The 26,629-nt window shown below is 48.1% G+C and overlaps 1 protein-coding gene across 17 annotated transcripts in view; it reads right to left on the minus strand.

The window, feature by feature from the left end:
* Positions 1-26,629, minus strand: part of SGMS1 (sphingomyelin synthase 1) — a 267,103-nt gene that overhangs the window by 53,066 nt on the left and 187,408 nt on the right. For 2 of the 17 annotated variants that reach the window (XM_059170243.1, XM_059170254.1), the window contains one exon: positions 17,600-17,788. The exons of 11 other annotated variants lie outside the window; for them this stretch is intronic. The gene's annotated coding sequence lies outside the window, so the exon portion shown is untranslated. Of the gene's footprint in view, positions 1-8,466; positions 8,485-10,220; positions 10,239-11,223; positions 12,248-17,599; positions 17,789-26,629 lie in introns of those variants that run through there. 4 more of the 17 variants (XM_059170244.1, XM_059170255.1, XM_059170257.1 and 1 more) reach the window with 4 other exon arrangements.

Consider the following 26,629-nt stretch of genomic DNA (forward strand, 5'->3'; position numbering starts at 1 on the left):
CTTACAGGCGTTGCCCAGTGGCTTCAGAAAGAACAAGAATGAGGTTCTTTTTGGATGGACTGTTCATTCATCTGAAGTCGCAGCTGAGGCCTGGCTGGGGCAGGAGAGGGGAATCAGGCCGACCAGAGCAAAAGGATGGCGAGATGGCCCGTCGCTAAGCACCCCATCCCTAACAGAGCCTGGCCACTGGAACAGAGCTGCAGGCGTAGGTCCTAAGCTGTGTTTTTTTAATGCCCAGATCATGGAATGCTCACTTCCACCCCCAAATTCTGCATGCGTTAACAACCTAAACCATTTGACAAAATGTCAGTATCATGTCCAAGGAGAACATTATGTTATCATAACCTGAAAAGCAGGCCCAGCTCATTAAAAGCATTTCACCGTCTTGTCAAATGAGTTAAGGATGCAAACTGTGGGATCAAACCATTTCACTTCCAAATGTCACAGGTTATTTCGGCATAAAAGAGAAACAAGGAGCAAGGGAAACTATGGATTTCATTTGTAAAAGGACAAAACAGCAGTCGTGAAGATCGAAACTGGAAAATGACTAAGAATGGCAATTGTACCCTACATTTGGGAAGAAAGAATCTCTTGATAAGGAGGGTATTTAGCAACAAAAAGTGCGAAAAGCGGCTTTCCAAATTATTTCTGAAAACTACGTTCTTACCAGTAAGTAACAGGGGCGGTCCCGTGGGTGGCCATACCATTTCTGCATCGTGTTCCACGCCTATGTTGGGGGAATCAAGTTACACACAGAACGTAAGGTCCTCGTCTAAAATAAGCCCTGCTTGTGCTGACCTCGGGCACGTTCCAGAGACTCCCTGTCCATAAAGGGGACTTGGTCAGCATTCAGAGAGCACATGACCCACGCACCCTGGCAAGGGCGACAGGCACTGCAACCACGCTGAAGACGCATGCTCAAAATCACCTTCTATTTATACTCGTAATGAGCTTTTCTCTTTGGTATAAACAGAGCCACACTAAGAGCTAAGGACTGAAAATTATCCATATCTCTAAGAGCCCAGGCACATCATGAGAATAAAACCATTTACTAATAAGCACGTACTAAGCACTGAACAGTGTCCGGGACACTCCGGGAGCCCCAGGAGCACACACCACGCTCCTGCCCAGCGAGGTTCCTCTGGCTCCAATAGTAAACACTTGTTCAGCGAATGAGCACATGGAACCATGACTAGTACCTCGTGTATCCACACTTACTTGGAACTGACCCTGGTGACGGTTACCACCACGAAGCAGTAGCAAACCCGTGTCCACAAGAACGGCAGAATAAGCCACTGAACCCAGAGTTACTTCGTTATTCCCCGAATGAGTATGAGTTTTGTTTGACAACTCCCCGCTGTCCCGGGCAGCCATTCTTAAAAAGCCGTGAGTATCTCCCATGGTGAGAACCGATGATCCGGGTAGAGCGACGGGGAGAACCCGACAGGTAGGATAAACAGAACCGAAAGTACCAAGAGTGTGGAACAGGAGATAAATACAAGGAATGCATGTAAGGTTCAGCACGAGCAGAAATAATCAGACCAGGGAAGACTGTCGCAACCTTCATGTAAGGCAATGTGACGTTCGTTACCAAATCCACATCCTACTTGTTGTCGCAGAATTCCTAAGAATCCGGCTTACAGACTTATTAACAAGTCAAGATGTTGGTTCAGAAGCATTCACTGCAGCCATGAGGGTAGAGCAGAAGCATCGAAACCTCCTTCATCGTGATCTGGATAAAACAATGTGGAACCTCCTCACCACTGGCCACACGGTTATCAGAAGATGAGGTGCACCTGTGGTTGCCAGCGTGCATGTGACATGGAAGTGTGGATTATTTTCATTTCGAAATGTATCTGGGGGGCGCCTGGGGGGCTCTGTTGGTTTAAGTGTCCGACTCCTGACCTCAGCTCAGGTCTTGACTGAGTTCTGAGTTCAAGCCCCACTCTGGGCTCCATGTGGGGCATGGAGCCTACTTAAAATAAATAAATAAATGAAATAAAGTAAAACATATGTATTTTGCTATATAGATGTACACCCACGTGTATAAGCATAAAAAGTCTACAAGTACACACAGTCAGAGGCTATGGGACAGCGAGGCTGGAGACTGGGGCGGGGTGGGGGGGGGCAACGGCATCACTTGTCCGTATGTGATTTCTATGCAATAATCATGTACCACTCTGTGCTTGAAAAAAAAATAAACATGACAGAGAGTACGAGAGGACAAGGAGAAAGAGAGAGGGAAGGGAGGAAAGATTACTGAAGAATTCTCAAGTCCAGCCAGTCCCAGACTTCACCCTCCCTGGCCCCCGCCTCTTCGTGGGGCTTAAGGTCCCCTGCATCTTTGGAAACCCATCCAACCCGCTGGCAGTGGAAATGCTGGTCAGGATGAAAGGAAAATGGAGCAGATCCTGGCCCAGTCCCCCCGCAGGCTCTGCTAACCCACCCTGTCACAGAGCTGAGCTACCTCAGAGTGGAAGACAGACCTTCTCTCCTTAGATCCTCTGGAACTCCTGAGGTCAAAACTACTAGACATACATATCTGTGCCTTTTATACTAGGCCAACTTTACATGGTGGTAAGCTTGGGAAAATAAGAGCTGAGATTACATTTAATTGATTTTTGACCTGTGGGTCTCAGCTGGCCTCAGTCCATCTCTGGGAAGAGTCCTCCGGTACAACAGTACACCGACCAATGGAATCAGTACCCTTAATGAGCAACTCTACACTGTGATAAACGGTCTTTCTGGAAAGCCTGCGAGGATACGGAAAGATACACGTGATACTGTGTGCTGCCGATTTTAAGCAAGCTTCTGTGCGGTCTATGTACAGCTCAGTCGTGGTTTTGTGATGACTGTATCATAGAGAGATCTACACGACCGGAAAATGAGAGTTTGGGTCTACATGCCAAACTCAGGACAGTTACTCCCGGCAACTTAACCCCCCCACTTTCCTTCTTACAGCTCAAAAATTTCGTATCATGAATCCTTAATATTTTTCTCACAAAAGACTGTAAAAACAGATTGCTGTTTGAAAGGTGGATACCCTCCCCCAACACACACATACACACATACATCCCTTCTTCCACCCCACCATCCCCCCAAATCCCAACACACCCCCTTATCTTCTGTTATCAACAGAGTCCTGTGAGCTGCCAGACTGTCTCGAGCGGACAAGATCTAAGTTACAGCAAAAGTAGCCCCTGAGATCATTCTGGTCTCATGGACTCCCCAGGCCTGACACCCTGGGCTTCATTTTTATGAGCCGCCAGTTTCATCACAGGACCATGGGAATCACATGCCAGTATCAACACCACCACCGTATGCCGGCTGAAGCAGGCTCGGCACAGAGCAACCTGCTTCCGTCGTTCCCAGAAACACCAAACACGTGGAAATCGAAACAGCAAAGGTCAAGGTCTTCAGAAGCGGGTTATTAAGTCCAGCAGGAGTTACAAAGTACAACGGCTTTTTACCAAGAAGGAAGAAAGTGCTTTCTTAAAAAGCAAAATAAAGAAAACTGAATGCTTATAGCTTTTATTTATAGGTACTTTATAAGCTATAAAATTATCGGATTCTCTCAGCAAAAATTCTGGCTAAGTTTATTGTACCTCTATTTTACCAGGGAGGACGTGGAGGCTCAGAAAGGGGTTCCAGGTTAGATCTTTGTACCACAGTTTTAATACTATTATATCAAGGAATTATCCAGAATTTCTCATTGAGTTATTGAGATGAACAGAGAGAATAATCCACCTCTTCCTTTATTAAAAGGACTTTTGTTGCAATTTTAGTGTATCAGGATTTTAAAAATTCATACAGGATTTTCTTTCAAACTTGTATTCTGTTTGGCCTGAAGTTTTAGAACAATCTTGTTTGTTTGTTTATTTATTTATTTAAAGATTTTATTTCTTTATTTGACAGACAGAGATCACAAGTAGGCAGAGAGGCAGGCAGACAGAGAGGAGGAAGCATGCTCTCCCATGGAGCAGAGAGCCCGATGCGGGGCTCGATCCCAGGACTCTGAGACCATGGCCTGAGCCGAAGGCAGAGGCTTAACCCACTACACCACCCAGGCGCCCCCAATCCTGTCTGTTTTTTGTAAACATGTTTTTTTCAAACCATCAATCTTTTAATCAAGCAAGACAGAAGGATGATTTTCTTCTTGTGTCATTTGAATTAAACAGTGTAAACATCACACGTGTAACCGTGCCAACTCTGCAAGAAAAATCTGAAAGAACACCAAGAGAGAGGAACGCAGTATATGTAATTTGGAGACACAGGATATAGAAATTATTTGGAAAAAAGATCACGACAGCCTTATAATGAACAGTTTCCACATCCTTGGTAAAAATTATGTAACTTTGACTTCGACTGCGCTTCATGTGATTTTTTAAAATTGCCTTAAATATAAAATTCTCTTAAAACTGTTTCATATACACACAAAACATATACATACATACATATAAATATATATACATATAAAATTCTACATTATTAATGTGCACTGCTTTTTTCTCAACAGGCACAGATACTCTTTTCTGACTGGAGTGTGGCCGTGGTTGCTATCTCTCAAACACACACTTAAACTTGAAGCAGCCACAGGCCTGGTGCTTCCAGTAGGGGCCAGAATGTCCCAGAACGGGTCTGAATTCTCCCTCCTTCCTTCGCTAACAACGGCTGGCTACTGTTTGTGTGATCTTGGGCAGGTTACCGAACATTTAAGTTTCTTGTTTTCCTCAACTCTAAAATGAGAATAAATACTATCAATCTCAGGTGGCTAAATAAGTATTTTCTTTGCCTTTTTGTTGTAAACAATGTGAAATGTAGGGAAAAGCTGCAGTAATAGCACAGAAAATGGAGGTGTACCCTTTACCCAGTTTCCTTTCTGTGAACAACTGAGATGGCCAGAGTACAGTTATCAACACCAGGAAATGAATGCTGTCGTGCCCTCAGTGACCAAGAGATGGACCTTGTTTACACTTCCCCCATGTCCTTGCAGTGCCCCCTCCCCTCTGTCTCCCCCAACATGTGGTCCGTCCTCTATCGGTCCTCGCACTTCCGGGCCTTGACCCCACGGCCCGCAGGAGGTACCTGGAAGGGTGTCTGTCAGATGCTCTCTCCGGGTCAGCTTGAGGTTGTGCATTCTGGGCAAGAACACCTCAGAAGCGATGCTGTATCCTCTTCAGGGCATCGCAGGACAAGCTGATGTCCCCATGTCTTATTACTAGTAATGCTCGCAGGTGGTAACCTCGGAGAACTGTTGACAAGCCACGGTTCTAGCACACCAATGGCGACTATGACCATTGCAAGGGTCGGGCTAAGAACACAGATTCTGGAATCAGGGAGATGGGCCTTCTTGTGCCCACTCCATCAGTTCCTGCCATGTGACCACAGGGTGGTTGAACTCCCCCACCTTCCCTGGGTACAGTAGGGACGATACCACCTAAGAAGTTGTCACAAGGCCATCACAAGGTTCTGAAGAAGACAGAAGGAGAAACACAGGTAAAACACTCAGTGCCTGGAAAGTCTCAAATGTTCCATCAAAAGGTGGGTCTGGGGCACTGTTGGGGGAGGCTGGAGGGCTGGGGTGGGGGCTGAGAGATTCTCTCTCCCCGTCGTCCCCTACCCTGACTCACATGCTCTCTCTAAACAAAAGAAAAAAAACCCTAAGGCCCTTCTTTAGCACACTTCTGCTGTGCGTGTGAGAGGGAAGGTCCGTGCGGAGCCAGCAGCTCATCTCTCCCTGCAGCAGGCTGCAGCGGGCTGGCCCCTGTTGCTGTGGGAGTTAAAATCTATGATGAGACAATCCCCCATTTAGAAGACAAATCTAATCCCAAAGGAACCAGAAAATAAACTTTAAACAAATCCTGAGGGGTCTGGGTATTCAAGCTGACACCTGAAACAATTCTCCATCAGAGCCTATGGAAGAATCGTAAAACCAATCACTGCACCATGGCCTCAACCTCGGAAAGCCACGTCCAACCCACAAACAGGTGAGAGTAACAAGAGACACACTTGTACGCATGACAGACGGTATGACGTCCTGCAGCTTAGCTGTTAATTACCAAAATATCAGAGCAACGCATGTGTTCTCAGAGCAAACCCACCTGACAGACACCAACGCTCAGACTCCCAGGGGCCCTGGTGACCTCTAAATGACTTTGAAGAGCCCTGAATGTGCAGAGGGCAGTTTAAGCCAAGAACTGAGCAGGACCAAGAATCCAAGGCCATGGGCGCCTGGGTGGCTCAGTCGGCTGCGCATCTTGACCTTTTCGGCTCAGGTCATGATCTCAAGCCCTGCGTTGGGCTCTACACTGGGCATCAAGCCTGCTTAAGATTCTCTCTCCCCGTCGTCCCCTACCCTGACTCACATGCTCTCTCTAAACAAAAGAAAAAAACCCTAAGGCCCTTCTTTAGCACACTTCTGCTGTGCGTGTGAGAGGGAAGGTCCGTGACTTGCTTTCTCGCTTCCTACTCCCACCTCCTGGCAAGAAGAGCCGAGAACAGCTAAGTACTCCGAGTTTACTAGGACCTAAGCTTTTTACAGACATGCTCACTGAAAGCAAAGCAATCCTATGAGAAAGAGTAAGAATCCCTATGAAAGGGTTAGGACCAAGGCCAGAGATGTGAGCTGTGGTGCTTGAGGTCACACGCCAGAGCAGGGTTCTGAGAGCGGGCTCCAACCCCGTGTGCCCTACACTCAGGGGTGTGTGGCCCCAAGTGAGGATGCTGTCCCTTCCCTTCTCATCACACTGGGCAGCAATGCCAACAGAAGATTCCAGAATGTGTTTTGAGTTCCTCAAAGGCACTGTTACCACACGCCTTGTTACCACAAATTCTTCTCCCTTCCTTCCCTGCCACCTCGGGGGGCATGCTCATGGGTCACCGCCACTGGGGGTTCCAAGCACAGGGTCCACCCGCCTCGTCCACTCCTGGCCCAGGCTCGCATGTTCACCATCTCCACCCTTGCTCCACAGCTGGGAGACAAGAGCAGGTTTCCTGTCCAGAGCCCAAGCTGAGGACAGACTTCTGTCGTCTCAAGCTCCATCTGTCACACAGACCATTCTTGAGCACAAGTCACACCTGTGACAGCGGGGGTCACATTAGGGAACAAACTGCCCAGGAAGTTCCTTCCACACAATGTCGACTTCCCAACCTCTCAGGCAAAGGCACACAAACATGACTGTGATTCTTTCTGAGAGCCTGTCCCCAGCTCCTACCTTCAGCCCCCGGGTCCCAGGCTCTGAAGAGCTCCCAACCTCCACCCCAGACACAGCCGTGACCTGTTCCCCCAAAACACGTTTACATGAGTCTGTGTGAACAGGCTTACCTCACACTCCGTCGCTGCTCACTACAGAAGCAGCACGTCCCTGCGTGCCAGATTCCAACCCAGATGCGCTTTCCAGGGCAGACGGGTGGGAGGTGACCCAGCCTCCCCAGCCCCAGCCTTCTGATGACCTGTGCTAACTGTTTGAGGGGCGTCCCTCAGGAATTATAAAAAAAAAATGCAAAACTAATTGTTAAATGAAAGAAGTGAAGGGGAAAATGTCTATATATTGTAGCACACCATCTGTGTAAGAGACACACACAAAATACTGCTTGAGGGCTTCAAAGCAGTCCCCGCAGACCAACCCGGGGGAGAAGACCTGGGCAGCGAGGGTGGGACCCACCCCGTGCCTGGGGACCCTCTCTGACGGTCCGAATGTGGAACCACGTGAATGTATCGTCTACTCCAAAGACTGGTTATGTAAATTAAATATCACAACAGAAAATGTGCTGATTAAAAGTCCCAAAGCGTGCCTAGCACAGAGCGGGCACTCAAGGGCTACAAGAGAATGAATGAAACAGTGAGTCTAAGTGGCTCCATGTAACGGGAACGGGCGGTCCAAGTAATCTACGAACACAGTGCAGGAAAAGAGAAAGGTGCCTCCGACCTGTTCTTCCAGTGGAATGGTGTCAGGAATGAGGGAAAGAGTTCAGACGTCATCTGGCAACTAGAACATTCTGAACACTTTCTCCCATGACTCCTAGGGTCTGGGTGCATGGGCCTTAGGGCCCCTACTGTAAGAGAGGCAAGACTTCATGTTTACAATTTACCATAAAACCACACCTAAATTCTGTGTGTTGCCCTAGAATACAATCACAGCGAGCTTCACACAAAACCATCCCCTTTGCCTGAATCGACAAGAAATAATGTGTTTATCACGTTACTTCACACCTCTTGACCCACCACCTCCTATCTGGGGGATTCAAGCACCTTCATTTGAAGATCACACTCTAACTGAACCTTTCAGATTTACAAACTGGGGCTTCGAAGTGCGTCGCCCATGGTCACACAGCAACCTGACCCGTGGGCCTCGTGTGTGTGTCTGCGTCCCCACGTCTCCCCACGGGCCAGCTACCACCAGTTCCCCCAGATGAAGGCCCCCTGGAATCCCAGCAGGGTTCACAGGCCCAGGATCAGTGACAGACCTGCCCTTCCGTGGCCTCTTCACCACATGTGCTCCGCGCAGTGTCCCAGTGCCTGCAAAACACGGAAGAGCTCACAAGCCCCGTGTCTCAGCAGACTTTGTACAAAACTTTTTGTTTCACAAACAAAACTGCTTCTGAGCACTTCCTTAATTATTTGGTGGCATCATTTACATATTTGCAATTGGCATCACTTGCATACTAATTGCAGATCTGCATTTTATTTATGTGTTAAAACCAAAACCTCTGAGAACACTTGGCTGACCACCGTTTTGACTAATTTAACGTTTGAAGCAGCACAGCTTGCCAGGTAACATATTCCATAATACACATCCCCCCGACCCCCGATTTTAGCTGGCTCTCTCTTAACTTTTTCAAAGCAACTTCTTATTGAAAAATTAGATTGACCTATTTTCTATAAAGAATCCCTTGACTAATAAACCACGGTTAAAAGACCTGCACCAAAATTATGTCTGACTCTTACTCAAATGGTTGGTACTTTAAGTCTGTATAATAAATGAACGCCTGCACTGTGTTTTGCAAAATTCAGCTGCCGCAGGAAAGACACTTCAGCTGGAAACCAATTTTAACTGATGAAATAAAAATTATCTTTGTGAGAAACAAAACAGATAAATTTTGAAATTGCTGCTGTAAAAATTCCCCAAATAGGACATAAACTCTGAAGAATCATTCTATTCCCTTGGGGAATTTTAGCCAATAAAATATTCACATCTAGACATTTTAAAAGGAACTTGGAAGGGGCACCTGGGTGGCTCCGTGGGTTAAAGCCTCTGCCTTCAGCTCAGGTCATGATCTCAGGGTCCTGGGGACTGAGCTCCGCATTGGGCTCTCTGCTTAGCAGGGAGCCTGCTTCCTCCTCTCTCTCTGTCTGACTCTCTGCCTACTTGTGATCTCTGTCTCTGTGTCAAGTAAATAAAGTCTTCAAAAAAAAAAAAAGGAACTGGGAAATCCAATGTTTGCACCAAGTTCGCAGGCACGGGGGTGGAGGCACGTCCACACAATGTCTCTACTGGACCAAAGACCTCCAGTTCCCAGGAAAAATTTCAGGCATGTTAGGCTCAAATGAATTCCATCACCAAGGTAAACCTGTGCGCCAAGGTCAAAGTGGCAGCGGTCATGGTCAGGGTTTGGTCAGAGCCAAGGAGAGAGGTCATGGGAAGAAACCAAGGTCACGGGGGTGAGACTGTGATGGCAGGAATCTGCCCCAGAAAGGGGTGCTTGCACCCCTGGCCCTTCCCCAAGTACCTCCAGCATGTGGTCCACCGTTCTGTGCATTTCTCCAACATCTGCCACAGCAATGTTCAAGAGCAAAGAAAAAGCCATGCTCCTGTTTCACAATAGGTTCCCAAGCAACTCAAATCCCTCCGACACAGGGCCAGGGGACCCGAGAACTAACGTCAAATCAGTTGAGTACTGACCCGGGCAGTGTTCAACACCTTTCTCACCCAGGGCTCTGCAGTCGGGCCTGATGAGACAAACCACAGGGAAACATCTCAAAGCCAGGCAACGCTGCCCAAAAGAGATTTGACTACGCGGTTATATCAATAGCATTCTGCTCCGGAAACTACAGAACTAAGACAAGATCCAGCCATGCTCCCCAAGGGGCGTCTTAGGGTTTCTTTAAGGTTTTCATTACTCAACACCAGTCACCAGGACTTCGGTTTGGATCTACAACATCCTAAGGAAAGGCCTCGCCTTCCACTTAACCCCACCAGCCAGGGAGGCCGCAGTCATACCTCTGGGTTCTCCCAGTAACTTCATGCCACCGAGGCTGTCCTCCTCAGGGTCCCTGACAGCCAGCCCCTGAGCACTGCGCAAAGGGCGCGGCTGCCAGACACGTACAACTTTACAGCGTCAGCAGGGGCACAGTCCAAAAGTTATTTCAGGAACAAGAGAAAGAAGAGTCAACAGACAAAAAGTAAATAACTGGATAACAGACATGAGAACTAAGTGTTGGGGCAACATGATTCGATGCCTGAGACTGGCTTTGAAATACCGCCCTCCCCATCCCAGAACCATAGTTCAGAGACGGCCGTCAACACTGGGTGATAAGGATAAGGAGGTCATTTTAGTCTTCACTTCACTTCCTTAAAAATTGTTTGGAGGGGTGCCTGGGTGGCTCAGTGGGTTAAGCCGCTGCCTTCGGCTCAGGTCATGATCTCAGGGTCCTGGGATCGAGTCCCGCATCGGGCTCTCTGCTTGGCAGGGAGCCTGCTTCCTCCTCTCTCTCTCTGCCTGCCTCTCTGCCTACTTGTAATCTCTCTCTGTCAAATAAATAAATAAATCTTTAAAAAAAAAAAAAATTGTTTGGAAAAACTGCAGCAAGAAAATGGTTTTTTAAGCTCAAATTTAGTAGGAACCCAGTTTGTTTTTAAAATAATACATGGATATGCACAAAACCAGAAAGTACCCAGAAAAAAAAAGAAAAAGAAACGCACCTACAAATTTCTGTGGCGCAGTGGGATGAAACCAAAGGGTAAGTCAGCGGATTCCACACCAGCTCGGGCGAGCGCCAACACTCCCAGAACACAGATCTGTCCTGCAAGCCTCACGCATTCACCACCAGTTACGGGAGCCAACATGTCTTGATGGCACTTACCTTTCTCAGGTGGAGAATATGATGATTTAACACACATACATATAGTAAAACCAGCATCTCTTTGATCACCTGCCCTTATGCAAGATATTCCCTGAACAAAGTGCAGCCTGACCCAGATGGTACACCCAAGTGTCACCCACCTGTCACCCCACACTCAGGTGGGCCTTCGTCCCCTAGCTCTTTGCTCAGAGAATGAGGACATATGTCTGGTTCCTCTACCAGAAGATGCCAGGGCTTGTCCACCAGAGAAGAGAAGGGCGAAAATCAGACGCTGATGGGGAAGACTGCCCCCCAGGAGACGGTTGACGGGAACCAGAGGAAGTCCAAACCACCACCTGGCGTTGACCGGGAAGACGCCCACGGAAGCTTCAGTTGTGCGGTCCACTCCCTCACTAGCTCCGTCTTCCCAGCACTGAAGACGGACGTGAGTCAGGAAACACCACCACAGACGACAGGGAGACGCTGTTCTAGAAACTCCACTTGATAAAGGTACTGAGTTCCGAGACCAATGACCCAGGACAGCTCCACAGACCTTTCCTGACAAATGTCCCTCAATGAGAAAAAAACATTCTCTTGGCAGAATGGTTTTCTATCAGTGTGGACACCCAGGAGCGCCCGCGGAGCAGCAGAGCCCCTGAAGGTTCGGCAGGTGAGCCGATAAAGGTCCAACCCCCAAGCCAAGGGGATTCTTTCAATCTTATGTCCTCAGAACACTAGTCATCCTATGCTCCCAGAGCATGGTACTGATTACCCGAAAGTTCAGACTCCTGACCTTTATCACCTGAGTCACACATCCTCTTTATATGGACACTACAAAAGCAGGGGGAAAACTGCCACATCCGCCAATCCTCCGGCCAAAGGGTAAAGCAGGTACATCCCCTTCTCATTACCTGTCCACTCTCAGTTTTTTTTTTTTTTTTAAAGATCTTATTTATTTATTCGACACACAGAGATCACAAGTAGGCAGAGAGGCAGGCAGAGAGAGAAAGGGAGGCAGGCTCCCTGCGGAGCAGAGAGCCCAATGTGGGGCTCAATCCCAGGACCCTGGGATCATGACCCAAGCCGAAGGCAGAGGCTTTAACCCCCTAAGCTACCCAGGCACCCCTCTCTCAGCTTTTAAGAGAAACTTTTCTTTTTTTTTTTAATTTAAATTCAATGAGCCAACGTATAGTACACATCATGAGTTTCAGATGCAGAGATCAATAATTGATCAGTGTTATATAACAAACAGCCAGTGCTCATCACATCACGAGCCTTCCTTAATGCCCCTCCTCAGGTCACCCCATCGCCCACCCCCTCCCCTCCAGCAATCCTCAGTTTGTTTCCCAGAGTGAAGAGTCTCTCATGGCTCCTTTCCCTTTCTCCTGACTTCCCATTCAGTTTTCCCACCCTTCCCCTGGGGTCCTCTGCGCTGGTTCTTAAATTCTACATATGAGTGTAACTGTAAGACAATTATCTCTCTCTCACAGCCTTATCTCACTCAGGATCATCCCCTCCAGGGTCCATCTGTGTGGATGTAAACGCTGACAGCTGAGTGATACTCCACCATATAAATGCACCACACAAGAGAAGCTCTTCTTCCAAACTGACCAGTCCCTACCTGACGGATGATGCCAGTCCTAGAAGGTTTCCCATTCTGCTTTGGACCACAAGTCCCTGACCCCAATCTGTAACTGGTCTGAACCTAAAGATCCAAGTGCTAGAACCTATAGAGTCTGAGTGCCCACCTCATGAATCCTACAGCAACACGCCTATCACAGGCTACAGGAATTCTTCCTTCCAGGAAGATGAGTCCGGGACAGCCACCCAGGTGACAAGGGCACAGTGCTGACTCCCACCTGACGCCTCAGATGATGCTCTTTCTGTTCTGGACCACAGTTTATGACTCATGACAGGGCGGAATTTGTCCAGACTCGATCAAGAATCAGAGCCACTAGCCCGCTCCTGTTGCCGCTGGGTTATCCATTAACTGTCCAACTGTGGGTTTTCTCAGAAGCTGTGGTCTTTGGATAGGTCTGGACAAACTCAGGGGCCAGGCACTAGGAAATGGACATCCAAGTAAATCTGAGGTTATGTGAAAATAAACACGCAAAAGCAAAAAATGCCCATTCTTTAGAGCTAACCCCTGCTTCTCATTTAGGTCATGTCTGAGTTCAAGGGCAGGAAAGCTAATCAAGTTTGACTCCAACGTTCGGGCTGGGAGAGCTGCTGTGTTCTAGGCTTTTGCTTTTCCTTTAATGCCAAAGAGGTTCGCAAGTAATAACTGGTACGAGCCTTTCCTGCGTGAGAAGAACAGTAACTGAAGTTAAGGGCCAGCTCTTAAAGGAAGTCAAGTAATGAACCAAATTAACAAATCCCTGTATGGGCTAATGACACTTCATGAACTAATGACCGTAGGCAGAACAATGCTGTCACCTGCGTGGACGCCTGCCAGCGTTCACAGCACGGGGGGGGGGGGCAGCAGTGGCACCTGAGCAAGCCGGGAGGGAGCACGGGTTCTCAGTGGACCACGGCACCTCTCCTGCTGGTACAAAGATGGCGGGGGACAGGACGCCCCGCTCTCCCCAGCCATATAGCTACATTTGTGTGATCACATCCCTGGTAACACCTTCAAACGAGCACGCTGGATATGGGCGAGTCAAGATGGGATTTGCAGTAACAATCAAGCAGAACAAGCTGCTGGGGTTGGCCCGGGACCCCCGCCATGAACAGTTCCTTTCCCCACCACGGGGCAGTTGTAGTCCAGGCCCTCATGACACTGGACGGCGCATGATGGCTGAGCACCACTCCTTGCCACAGCCGCTGGCCACCATCAGTCTGACCAGTGGCAGATGATGCTGACTGAGACTCGGTGACATCGGCCTCCTGACCTGTCCATGCGGGCTGTGCCTCTTTCTGTCATTACCTGATTCAATTCAACATTAACCCACGAACTGGAGTCTGGAAACCAAGTGAGCAGTTTCTATACAAATGAAACTCAACGCTTTGGGAAGGCAGGACAAACAGAACAAGCTAGAAGAGACAGGTGCCACCCAAGGTGTCTGAGATCATGTTAGTGTCCTGAAGGGAAAGGGGGGCTTCGAGTCCAGGTGGGCTCCGTCCCGGGCCGCTCTGGGCGGCCGCTGTGCTAGCAGCCCTCTGAAGGAATGAGGACCCAGCACTGTTGGTGACACGGGTCAAGTATGCTTCGCGGGGAGCGACAACACGGAGCAGCATCAGGGGACCCACATTCAGAAACATGGCCCCAACACCACATCAAAGACTGGCCACTTCTCAAAACCATTATCTCCAGGTTCCATAGATGCTTGTGGTGGTGTATGCCATTTTTCCCTACTCCACCATTCACGAATTCATCATGAGACCACAGGTGCCAAGTGTACTCGACAAGACTCTCGAAGGATCCACACCAAGATCTGGACCCTCGTATTTCCCTCTTTCCCTGATGAAGATCTGGAACAAGAATGAAAGGGGTACAGTTTGCCCTGAGGAAATCTCAGCCCCTTTTAGTGGCCAGTGTCCTCCAGGGTCTCACTTCCCTAAGCTCCACAGAGCAGGCACCTGGTGTGCCCCATCTGGAGGCCAAGGTTAAATACCACCTCTTCTCTTTTCTCTGCATTTTCAACGCCCATGAGCTCACACACGTGCCCAGCCAGGCATTGAGCAAAGCAAGGCAAAGGTCAATTCAAACGATAACATTCTTTGTCTTCCCCAGGATGCTTTGTTTCAGATCAATCTATGTCCACAGATCTATAAGAAGCAGGAGTCCAAGCGTACACAAAGAGGGAGTAAAAAAAATTCAGGACCCTGGAAGGGGGGGATATACTGGAACCAGAGGGTGAAGGAAAAGGCAAATCGGTTACAAAGTAGAAAGAACTAGACTTAAACTCTATGATACTGGGAAAGTTAACCACCTTTCCAAGCCAATCTCCTTGTATATAAAATGTAAGGACACTGTAACCACCTACTTCACGGGATTAAATGAGAGAAAGAGTTGCAAAGCACTTAGTACAATCCAGGCACAGAGCAGGTGCTCAGTAAATCGCGGCTGCCTTCAGTACAGTAGGACCTTCTCTCATCCAAGCCCACACCGGACCCTAGATGACGTGATTTTCCCCATCTTCCCCCTCTTGACTTAAGAACTCAAAGATTCTCTTCAAATCAGCCAAGTCCCCACACCTCTGACTCTCCAAAAGCAGCAGCTCTGAGACTCCATTACAAAGAAAGCTCTGAGGAGCAGCGCCTGGGTGGCTCAGTGGGTTAAAGCTTCTGCCTTCGGCTCAGGTCATGATCCCAGGGTCCTGGGATTGAGCCCTGCATAGGGCTCTCTGCTCAGCAGAGAGCCTGCTTCCCCCTCTCTCTGCCTGCCTCTCTGCCTACTTGTGATCTCTGTCTGTCAAATAAATAAATAAATCTTAAAAAAAAAAAAAAAGAAAGAAAGCTCCGAGGAGTGAGGTGAGATCACTTGTAAGACAGGTCTCGTTCCTCAGAGCACTCTTGGGAGCTCAGCAAGTAGGGACACTCAAAATGTGAACATTACTGGCTGATTTAGGTTATTAAACTGACTCAAAATTACTGTGCACTAAGCTCAAGGGCAACAAACACACCCACACCCATCGGTTAATCCTCTCTACATCAAAATCCCTGACCCATTCTCTCTGCAGTGAATCTCGTCCTCTGAGTTCTCTGGCGTGGCTGGTGGATTTGGATCCAAGTTGTCCGCTCCGCAGACAGCGGGCGATCATCCCAGCCATGGCCTCTGACAACAGCTGACAGCCTGTGTGGGGGAAGGGGCCCCATGGGTCACCGGCAGCGCCTCCTTACACTGTCACTCCCCAGTTCAAGGAGGATCCTGAACCTTGGATCACGCACATCCCCCGTCAAGCGAGATGAAGATGGTGAAGGGTAGAGGCGAGTCTAGTTGTGACACAAGCGCAGACAGCCGTGACACACCACAGCAGAAGGTGGGAAGGTAGGGAGGTGGGGGGAGGGGGGACACAGCTGGGCCGATTTTTAACAACAAGCCAGCCACACACACATGAGGTCCCAGCCCTGCCCCCTTCCACAAGAGAGAAAAATCTATGTTTAAAAGTTCTGAAGACACGTGTCTGAGTTTATTTAGATGTCTGGGTCTCTCTGCCTCTGTGCACGAGTTATCTTTACTGAATAAACATCAACATGGGTTCGCGGCTTTGAGGGCAAACACAAGCTGAAGAGTCTGCCTTTCCCAAAGATGTGCCAAAGATGACAAAACACAATAGCTGTCACCTAAGCGACCATTCAAGTTCCAGAGGTATTTGAGATAAATCCGTTCTTTCCTTTAAGGAAAAGCTTTCTCCTCAGATGTTACTGATTCACAGAAGCCAGGAAATACAAAGGTGTGGAATCTATGAAGGGGTGGTAGGAATAGAACCTGCCCCAAGGGGCTTCCGTGGGAGAACTGTGACCTGAAGCCCTGACATGGGAACGCCTTCTGCATGTGAGACACATTTCCAAAGCCTATGCACAGAAACCCTACCAGGCCTGGGTGCTTGGCTTGGATATGCTTGCAAATACTTCACCATCTCGTCAAGAGCATACTGTGTGTGTGGCTCTTTCATTCATAAATGTCGCAGTCCTGTTACTTTTCTACTCTCTCTGAGCTTCTCGACAAACAGTCTTTGGAAAATAGTCATTATTCACCTGAAACGGTAATGACAAATAAATACGTATGCACCTCAAATGGAAACCCCCCGCCACCGATTAGATGTGAACAATTGGGGTCGTAACAGCCCCCACGCGCAGGGAACACGCATCCAGAACACTTGAAGGAACTGGCAGATACTGAAAAGTTAATTACTGCCATGAGATCATCCTAAATTTTTAAATTATCAGCTTTTATGTCAAAATGGTTTCTGAATGCTATGCAATCACAATTTTAATTTTTAGAATTTTTAGATTGTTTAAACACCACAAAGTCGTTCAGCCCAGCTGCATGCCTTCTCTAAGTGATGGGAATCACCCCCCACCCCACCACGTGCCCTGACATGGTTCTGGTATTACTTTCCAAAGGTGAGGTTCTGGTCAGTTCCTGCCACATTACAGGCAACCAGCATGTATTCTCAATCGAACCAAGCCAAGAATCTCAATGACCATCAAGTCACCACATGAAGAAATTCACCGAAAAAGCTGAAAACCATCCCACAGTTCTCTTTTGATACAGCAAGTATTGCTGAGCAGGCCTTGTGACCATATACACGTGCATATGTGTGTGCGCACATGTGTGTGACTCATGTGTACACCTGAGTCCATGCATGTGTGTACACATGTACACACATGTACATGTATTGGCACACATAGGGTACACACATGTGCACACTGTGCAAGGCATCATCTATGTACATACGCACGTGTGCATGCACAGATATACACGTACGTGCTGGGGAGAGACAGGGTTTGCCCACCAATGTGAAATCAGGGATTTGGAACTCTGGGCCCCGAAGGGCTCAGAGGGAGTGTCACCAGCTACGCGGACTCTACCTGGATATGTTCCCTTTAACCGTTTTCTCTTACTGGAGAGGAAGGTGAGTCCGGTGGTCTAGAGATGGCTGCAGTTTCAATCTTGGCTCTTCTGGTTACTGGCTGTGGGGTCTTGGGCACGTGACCCAGTCCCTCTGTGCAGCAGCTTCCCGCCTCCACAAGCAGGAGGGTAGGAGCACGTCCACAAGCCTGTGAGAATGAATGACGTGTGTCATGACTGCAGGCCCTGAGAATCATGCTCCCCGTCGGCGCTCAGCAGCATGTGCACCCATGCCTTCTCAGTACGAAGAAAACATGAACCAAAGCTTTCTTTCCGTGAAACAAAGTATGAGACCAGTGACAACGACTTCTTGTTCCAAGTGTGTGCAACGTGAGTGTGCGAGCAGCAGGGGCTGGGCACCGGGCAGACACCAAACGGGGCTCAGAGCCTGTCTTCCGCCGGTGCTGATGCAACTGGCCTCCCCGCGGGCCCCAGCGAGACCAGAGGCTCAGGACCCCGTAACCGACTCGTGACCGACTCCTACTGCGGACGCCACCACGGCAACTGCGCTGCCCTGCAGTGACAGTAATTAGCACGTGTGACCAGACCGGCGGCAGACTCCTGAAACACGGCAGCTTCGGATAAACACTTACGCCTAGTAATTGACCTCATTGGGACTTGTGGCCTCACTGTGAGGCAGGCAGCAGAAACCAGGGTCAATCACCTAGTCTGGAGCCAACAGCGGGGAAATGCATGAACAGTCACAGTCGCACAAGCACAGCAGACCTCTGCCTCCCTGCCATTGCCAGGTCCTAAACATGCACCGTTTCCTGTATCTTTCATTGGAGGAGGGGCTTGAAATGTCAGCATCCATCCCTCAACTCCTTTCCAAGGTCGCCCTATCAAGGGGCCCAGTGCCCGTGACACTGTCGGATCCATAAGGACACTTCCATCTGCTGAGTGATCACCATGGACCTGATTCTTGTCTTTCTCTATCTGCAGTAGGTGTTTTCATCTCTGCTTTTACAAAGTAAGAACATGGGGGCCTGGAGAGATCATCTTCCTTTCTCAAGGACACCTGGGAGTGGCAGCAGCATCAAGAATCAAAGGCAGATGGGACACCTGGTTGGCTCAGTGGGTTAAGCCTCTGCCTTCGGCTCGGGTCATGATTTCAGGGTCCTGGGATCGAGCCCCACATTGAGCTCTCTGCTCAGCAGGGAGCCTGCTTCTCCCTCTCTCTGTCAAATAAATAAATAAAATCTTTAAAAAAAAAAAAAAAGACTCAAAGGCAGAGACGTCTGTTCATCTGTCTGTATGCAAAGCTTCTGGTTCCCAACCAACGTCCTTCCCAACTGCTTCACACTTTCTATTCTGGCTGCAAAGCATTCCTCCAAAAAGCCTGTACACCCCCCAGAATTCATACCCACTAACCAAACATACAAGACACAAGTTGCTGAGCATTCCTTGAACTGCAGGCTTCATACAACGGTGACAGCTGAGATCAGCATTTTATTTTTTACTGGTTCTGTTTCTCCAAGCCTGTCCCGTTCTCACCAGGACACCACGGTCTCACCGACAGACCCATCCTCATCCTTGCTGGACAAAGCACAGACACGGTCGCTTGCAGAAACTCATTTTTCCAAGTAGCGTCCATCCGTCTTCGTCAGCTATCCTCCGGTATGAAATGTCGAAGGCAAATGCACAAATGAACTTCTGTCAGCCTGATTTAGTCACCTTGATTTATAAGCCATGGCCAAGGAGGCAGGGCGGACAAGGGCAGAACCAAAAAATCGCATGCAAGCTCCCTCTGACGGAGCCAGAGAGACCTTTTCTAGCATCTCTATTGTTCATTTCGATGCACTGTTTAGAGAAGACAACAGCCATTATAGAACCAGCAGGAATTTGTCAGATCGAGGCTCACTAATGACATCACTCACCAATTACTTCAGGAGCCTGTATTGGGGGCTTTGGAAGCACTGGGATCATTCCGACAGCAGCTGGTGCGTTCAAGTTCTGATGTCCAGTCATCTGTGTGTTGAATACAGACGAACAGCACACTCCGAAGTCCAAGCTTAGCACCAGCTCTCTCAAAAATCAACCCGTTTCATCAGTGCCAACTTTTGGTACAGCACGTTCAAATTAACAGAACCAACAGCCCTCAGAAAACCACGGGGAGTAAATGAAGTCATCGGACATCTCAGCTTGAGTCCAACGGCTTGGGAAGGAAGCTATGGTCCCTCTAGAAATGAAGAGTTATTGATATCTTCAAGGAGCAACACAGCATGTCCACAGAGAAGACACTGGATCATCATACTGTCCCTTGTCCAACACCATGAAAAAGCTCTTCCATGGAGGAAGCAGGGAAGTCGATAGATAGAGATTACTTGAGTTGTCAGGAGACCTTTCAGCTCTGCTCTGGAGGGATTTAATTAAAGGAAGAACTAGCAAGATATTTACCCTGGACTCTGCATCAGAGTTTACGGAGGATGTGACAAGCCTTCACACACCCTGTTCCTGCTAACCACAATGTTAAATTTTAGACGTTCAAAGGAGAAGCTTGTTCCTTGAAGGAATTTGAAGAGAAATCCTTCTCTCGTGCTCTCATTATTTTGAAATTCAATTTTTTACAATACTGCCCGAAAGAGCTCCTCATCACAAGGGCACAGATGCGATCACCTGTCCCTGGGGATGTAGATGGTCATGGCGGGAACACGAGGAGATTCGCCGGAACAGCACTTGGATGCTTGGCCGCAGTGCGCCATCTCCACGGTCCAGCCTCTCCACCCCGTCCGGTGAGATGAACCGGGTGACGAAGGCAGGGCCTGGACGTGCTCCGGACCCTGGCGCGGCAGCGTCAGGCATACGAACTCCCCGTGCCGGCCCCTCCCCGCTGCCAGGCTTCCTGCTCTGCCTTGTCTGCATCCACTCATCCCACGTGCTGCCGCTCACTTCCGGTGCGCTCACTTCCGGTGCTGCCGTCGGCGCTTGGCATCCAGGGGCGAGCAGCGCCCTCCACTCTGGCTCCAGGAATGACATCCCCAGGTAGCTAAATTCAGACGTTTGTAGACATGGGCTCGCCTGCTCTCAAGAGGCCCATAAGTTGCTGAGGGCCACGGCCAAGTACAGGGGGAAGGACACCAGCACCCATCACTCCTTCAGGGCAGTCCTGGTGTAAATAAGATGCTACAGGGTCTCCAGGGCCGTGGGACATACTAAGATCTATAGGCAGAATCATTTGTCTCAAACCACAACCACTCAGTCTTAAAAACAGCAGAAGGCATGGCCGAGTCTTCTCAACCCACATGCTTTTTCCATTTCTTTTTCAAAGAAATGGGTGTAAAAATCTTTACACCAAAATAAAAACACTTTTTAATGAGCATTTTCAAAAGATAGGATATAACATGAGAAAACACACTAGTAATACATATGAAATGCAACTAGTTTCTCTAATTTAAAATGAGCTCACAGAAGTCAATGTGATAAACACAAGACCCCTACAGGAAAGGAAAGGAGGGAAAAGAAAATGGAGCAGGAAGAGAACACAAGCCACGCACAGAAGCAGGCAACTTACAGAAAGAAACGCAATGGGGCAGGGAACCTACGAAAAGACCCTACACCTGTAATTAAAGATCAACAAGTCAGAGCAAAGAGACATTTTTAACTTAGCAGACTGGCAAAAACGCCAAGTCTGGGGACGGGACAGTGCTGGTGGGGGTGTGGGAAAGAGACAACCCTGGAAAAGAAAATCAGTCTGTAAATTTCTGGAGTGCAATTTGGTAAATGTCCGTCAAAGTTTACAATGCATTGATCCTCTGACCTAGCAATCTCACTGTTGGCATTTAATCTGCAGATATATCAGTGAGATGTTTATTTGCAAAGAGGCAAACCATAGTGACTCCAACAGCTGACACAGCACAGCTCCTTCCCATAAACATCTGGCAATTACTAAAACACCCAGGGATAAGATACAGGTGAAATCAGTTACTGCCCCTCCATATCCATTACTGCACATAACGTATCAAAGAGAATAAGGCAGATCCGTGTGTGCTGAGGGACAAGATCTCTAAAAATATAATCGGAAAGGGGGGGGGGGAAGGCTATAGGAAAAATATGTATAATTAATCCCTTTATTAAACAACATAAAAAGCAGAGAGCCGCAGATGCAGATATGTGCCAGAAACATTTCCCCCCCACCCCGGGAGAAACCACAAGAAACATAATAAAAGTTATATTTGAAGGAAGGCTTTTACTTCCCTTTCTGTGCCTTTTGATACCACTGCATGTTAACCCCATACATGCACTCCTTTATTTTCAACATCATCAGGTGTTACCTATATATAAGGTCATGGAAAATTATCTTCTCTCTCTTAGCACTCTGGTTTTCAACAAAATTTAATTAAAAAGACAACACAAAACAGGGGCGCCTGGGTGGCTCAGTGGGTTGGGCCTCTGCCTTCAGCTCAGTTCATGATCTCAGGGTCCTGGGATCCAACCCCACATCGGGCTCTCTGCTCAGCAGGGTTCCAGGTTCCTGCTTCCTCCCTCACCTCTGCCTGCCTCTCTGCCTACTTGTGATCTCTGACTGTCAAATAAATATTAAAAAAAAAAAACAAAAAAAAAAAAACAAAGAAAAAGAAAACTTCAAATGTCTATAGGCCTTCATATCTGAACCTCCCAAAATAAATTTAGTGAGTTAAAGGCTTTTTAGGAGAGTTCTGGGGGGAGGGGAGGTGGGGAATAGGACAAGCTATGAAATCAAACTATGAAATGGAGCAGACAAGGCATCACAAACCTGGCTCCAGAGCAACAAGGATGAGGCTGAGCACTTCTCCCTTTCTAATGCTTTCAGCTAAATGAGAAATTACGCACAATACGGACTTCGGTGGCTAGAAGTCACAAACAGAATCCAGCAGTTCCAAGCTGTTACGGAGGGAACAGTCTCAAGGGGAAATGTCTGAAGAACTCTTCTGGAAGAATGACTCTTCCAGAGTCATGAGGAAGCAGTAAAGAAATGCAGTAGTAACTAAATAAAAACCTGCTGCGGACACATAAAACCAGAACCCTACAGTATGTCAGGAAAGCCTCTGGCAAATGTTCATAAAGCCTAAGAGACAAAATCTCAAATTGAGTTACTTCACATACAGTTACAATTCTAGATTGTACCCAGTGTCTTCACCGGCATTAAACGGCGAGCCTGGGATGTCACCTGGCTTGACAGGGCCTCGTCAATGTGCCATCAACTCCTGATCCATCCAGGTCTTTATCCGAGGTTTAAGAGGCAAACCACAAGGGTATCTGGGGGGGCTCCGTGGGTTAAGCCTCTGCCTTCAGCTCAGGTCATGATCTCAGGGGTCCTGGGATCGAGCCCCACATCAGGCTCCCTGCTTTAGCAGGGAGCCTGCTTCCCCCTCTCTCTCTGCTTGCCTTTCTGCCTACTTGTGATATCTCTCTCTCTCTGTCAAATAAATAAAATTAAAAAAAAAAAAAAAAGAGGCAAACCACAGAAAATTAAAGCAGCTTAATCCTCAGGAGCCCCTAGTGGTAAGTCCCAGAGATATCAAGCCCCACTAAGTGCAGGGCACAGCAGAGAGGGGGAGGAGGTGAACCCAGCCAAATGTATAAACAGATCGTGCCCAACTGCCTGGTTGAACAAAAGAGAAATAAAGGCTCTGAGAAAAAAGGGGAGTTCTCTCCTCTCTGTGCCCAGGTCTCAAGGTAGTGCCTCTCGGCTACAAACTTGCCCTTGATTGCCTGGTCCACACGACTGGAGCTATTCTAGTTTTGTCAGTAGAAGGAAGTTTCTGGAAAGACGTCGCAGAGCAGACAAAAGGAAGGAGCTGAGTTTCCGGTTTCCAGAGTGGCTCCCGCCTCCTACAGCTTTACAGTGGGGTGTCTCCACTTGGGACATATCTCTGAGGACAGCAATTCCCCCACACCCAGCAACTTCTGCGCCCACAGTGGGTTCCAACCACGTCCTCTCCAACACAGTCCGGGTCTGGATCCAACTCTCAGAAGGGCGTGAGGTGTGGCCTCTTCCTTTATGGGCCCTCCTCTGCTCCCCAGGATCCATTATTTCTATATCCTGTAGAGTTCCATTTACTTTTTATCAGCTAATCCATCTTCACTCCACCCCCTTGTTAAAGCTAATCATTCTTTTAAAAATTTTTTAAAAAATTGTGTGTGTGTGTGTGTGTGTTTATGTCAATGGCCTGCTTTTTCCATTTGGTGGTTATTTTGAGGTTTTTCTATTTTTAGTTGTTCTGTTTAATTGCTAATGGCATATATTATGGTTAACCTCCCACAGTTCTTATCGTGCCAATATTTTTCCCCTATGCTTTCTTTTTCCAATTTTCTTTTACATTTTTACTGATGTACAATGAACCTATGGTGTTACATTAGCTTGGGCTGTGCGATATAGTGAGTCAACAATTCTATACACTACACAGCGCTCGTCACAGTAAGCTTATTTTTAATCCTCTCCGTCTGTTCCATCGATTTTTATCTATGATAGCTAATAATTCTTACACCATTCCCTGCTCCAACTTCATCCCCGTTCGAACTCCTGTCTGGTTTCAGCTCCCAGACGGCCCTGACTCTGGGGGCACCGATATACCCCTTTAACCCCCAGCACTCCTGCCGTAATTAGGTCCTGTGGCAAACTACCAAATGAAAGACAGAGCGAGAACTGCTCCCATTCTGTGCCACGCTGCATGGCCTCCCACCACCTCAGCTCTCTAACCCTCGGTCTGCCCACCTCTCAAAAATACTTGTCCTGACGGGTCACCTGCTCCCGACGGTGTCAGGTGGGGAGAACACAGTGAAGCTGGTACGGGCACAGCATGAGCCCAGTACCCAGCACATCTTATCTGACTTCAAACATGCCTTCGCCACCCCCGCCTGACTCCTGGAGAGCCAGGGCCAGACCTGCGGACTCCTACATGCGCCAGGGATCAAGAAAGATGAAGAGTTCAGAAAACAAACACGGCGAGAAAAAAAAAAAAAAGAGAGAGAGAGAGAGAGAAACAAAACCCATGAACCTATCCTTCACTTTTCACAGTAAGTAATTTTCACAACAGAATTCTAAATAACAGTCATGTATAAAAAGGGCAGAAAGTAAGAAGCGCCACAATTTTTCAACTGTATTAAGTGTTTTCCAGCTGAAGTTGTGTCTGCACTCTGGTCTTCCAGAGGGATTCAAGGATCCCCAGAGTTCCAGAGCGTCTCAGGTCCCAGCTCCTCATGGGGGCTCTGAGCTCAGCCTGAAAAGATCCTGTGGCCTCCCTCCCATTCTCCAGCAAGGCCTCCCCACCCTCTGGCTCCTGATAGAGGTGTCTCTGGAGACCAGACTCATTCCCTGAAACGGACCCATGTGCTAGGCCTTGACCGCCTCTGGGGCAAAGACCATGTCATCCTCTTCCTCAGCTGTCTAGCCACCAAACGGAAGCAGCAGCAAATTTACTCATGATCCAGAACAGTAGTACCTGCCTCAAAAGGACAAAGGTAAGGCCTGACCACAATGAGCAACTCTCAGTAAATGGAAACCAGTAGAGGACCTCATACAGAGAACAAAACACACAGGTTTAAACTAGAGATCTCTACAATGATTTCATGCTGTGTAAAAAAACTGAATGCCTTAAATCATAACTGCTCACCATTTGCTCATTTACTTGGTGAATCTGTATTTACTGAATGCCTACTCTCTGCTAGGTGCAAACTTACCGTTATCATAAGCCATCATATGAGTCAGAACAGTGGTGGGACTCAGGGTAGAAAACATGAGCATGAAACTGAATTTAAAAATCTCTATGTGGGGGCGCCTGGGTGGCTCAGTGGGTTGGGCCACTGCCTTCGGCTCAGGTCATGATCTCAGGGTCCTGGGATCGAGTCCTGCATGGGGCTCTCTGCTCAGCGGGGAGCCTGCTTCCTCCTCTCTCTCTCTGCCTCTCTGCCTACTTGTGATCTCTCTCTGTCAAATGAATAAAATAAAATCTTTAAAAAAAAAAATCTCTATGTGATTTCAGTAAATTTAGGAAATATTGGGAGCAAAAAGTCCACAATCCAAAGCTGATGGCATGTATCAGGAATCGACTTATTTTCTATTTCTGTATAGTCAAGTATTTTTAGTTCGATGTTCTTTTCAGAGCCTTCTTCTTCTCAGAGCCTTCTCATTTTGGCCAAAATGACACACTGCAGTGATCCTGAGAAGACAAAACTCTTGAGAACTGGACTAGTGTAAATGGTTATTCATCGAACCCCACATGAACTCCCTCCGAAGATCATTTCTCCAGCTGCGAGCCTTCCTACCTCCCACTCATCCTTCCTGCTCTGGTACAGCGACTTTCAAGATCTTCACCTTCCCTGCCCATTTGGAGAAAGGACTGGCTTCTATCTTTGTAGTCTAGTGGCCACAAATGTATTCTTTAAAAAAAAAAAAAAAAGAAAAAAGAAAAAAGAAAAGAAAAGTTTGATATTGAGGGGAAAGACGGCAGCACAGTAGGAGGACCCTAGTCTCCTCTTGTCCCACGAACCCAACTAAGTAACTATCAAATCATCCTACAAACCCCAACATATCGGCATGAAGACTGGCAGAACAAAATTCCATGACAAAAGGTGGAGAAAAGCTACATCGAAGAAGGCTTAGTGAAGACAAGGATAATGGGTGCTGCGGAGAGGAGAGGAGAGGAGCCGAGCATCGTTGTGGAGAACAGCCAGAGAGCACACAGCAGAACGCACAAGAATGTTTCCCCATAGCCACTGGCTTTGAAAATGAGAGGGGCTGAATTTCATGACTTCCAGCAACAAGCAGGGCTTAGAGCCTGGAGTTTTAAAGGTCAGCAGGCTTGGCTGGAATAGCGCCTGGAGGGTACTGCACTGCCCCCAAGAGAAAGCAGGCAAACAACCTGGGGGCAGACAGCACAGAAACAGCATCTGAAGAGTGCCCGGGGCACACTGGAGGGTGTGGTTATTCTCTGTGTGGATCCTTGAGACACAGCCTTCAGGGAGGGAGACACCTTTCCAGGAACAAAGCAGCTGGCTAAGGCCATTTCCCT

The sequence above is a fragment of the Mustela lutreola genome, chromosome 4, assembly GCF_030435805.1.
Source record: "Mustela lutreola isolate mMusLut2 chromosome 4, mMusLut2.pri, whole genome shotgun sequence".
Lineage (NCBI taxonomy): Eukaryota > Metazoa > Chordata > Mammalia > Carnivora > Mustelidae > Mustela > Mustela lutreola.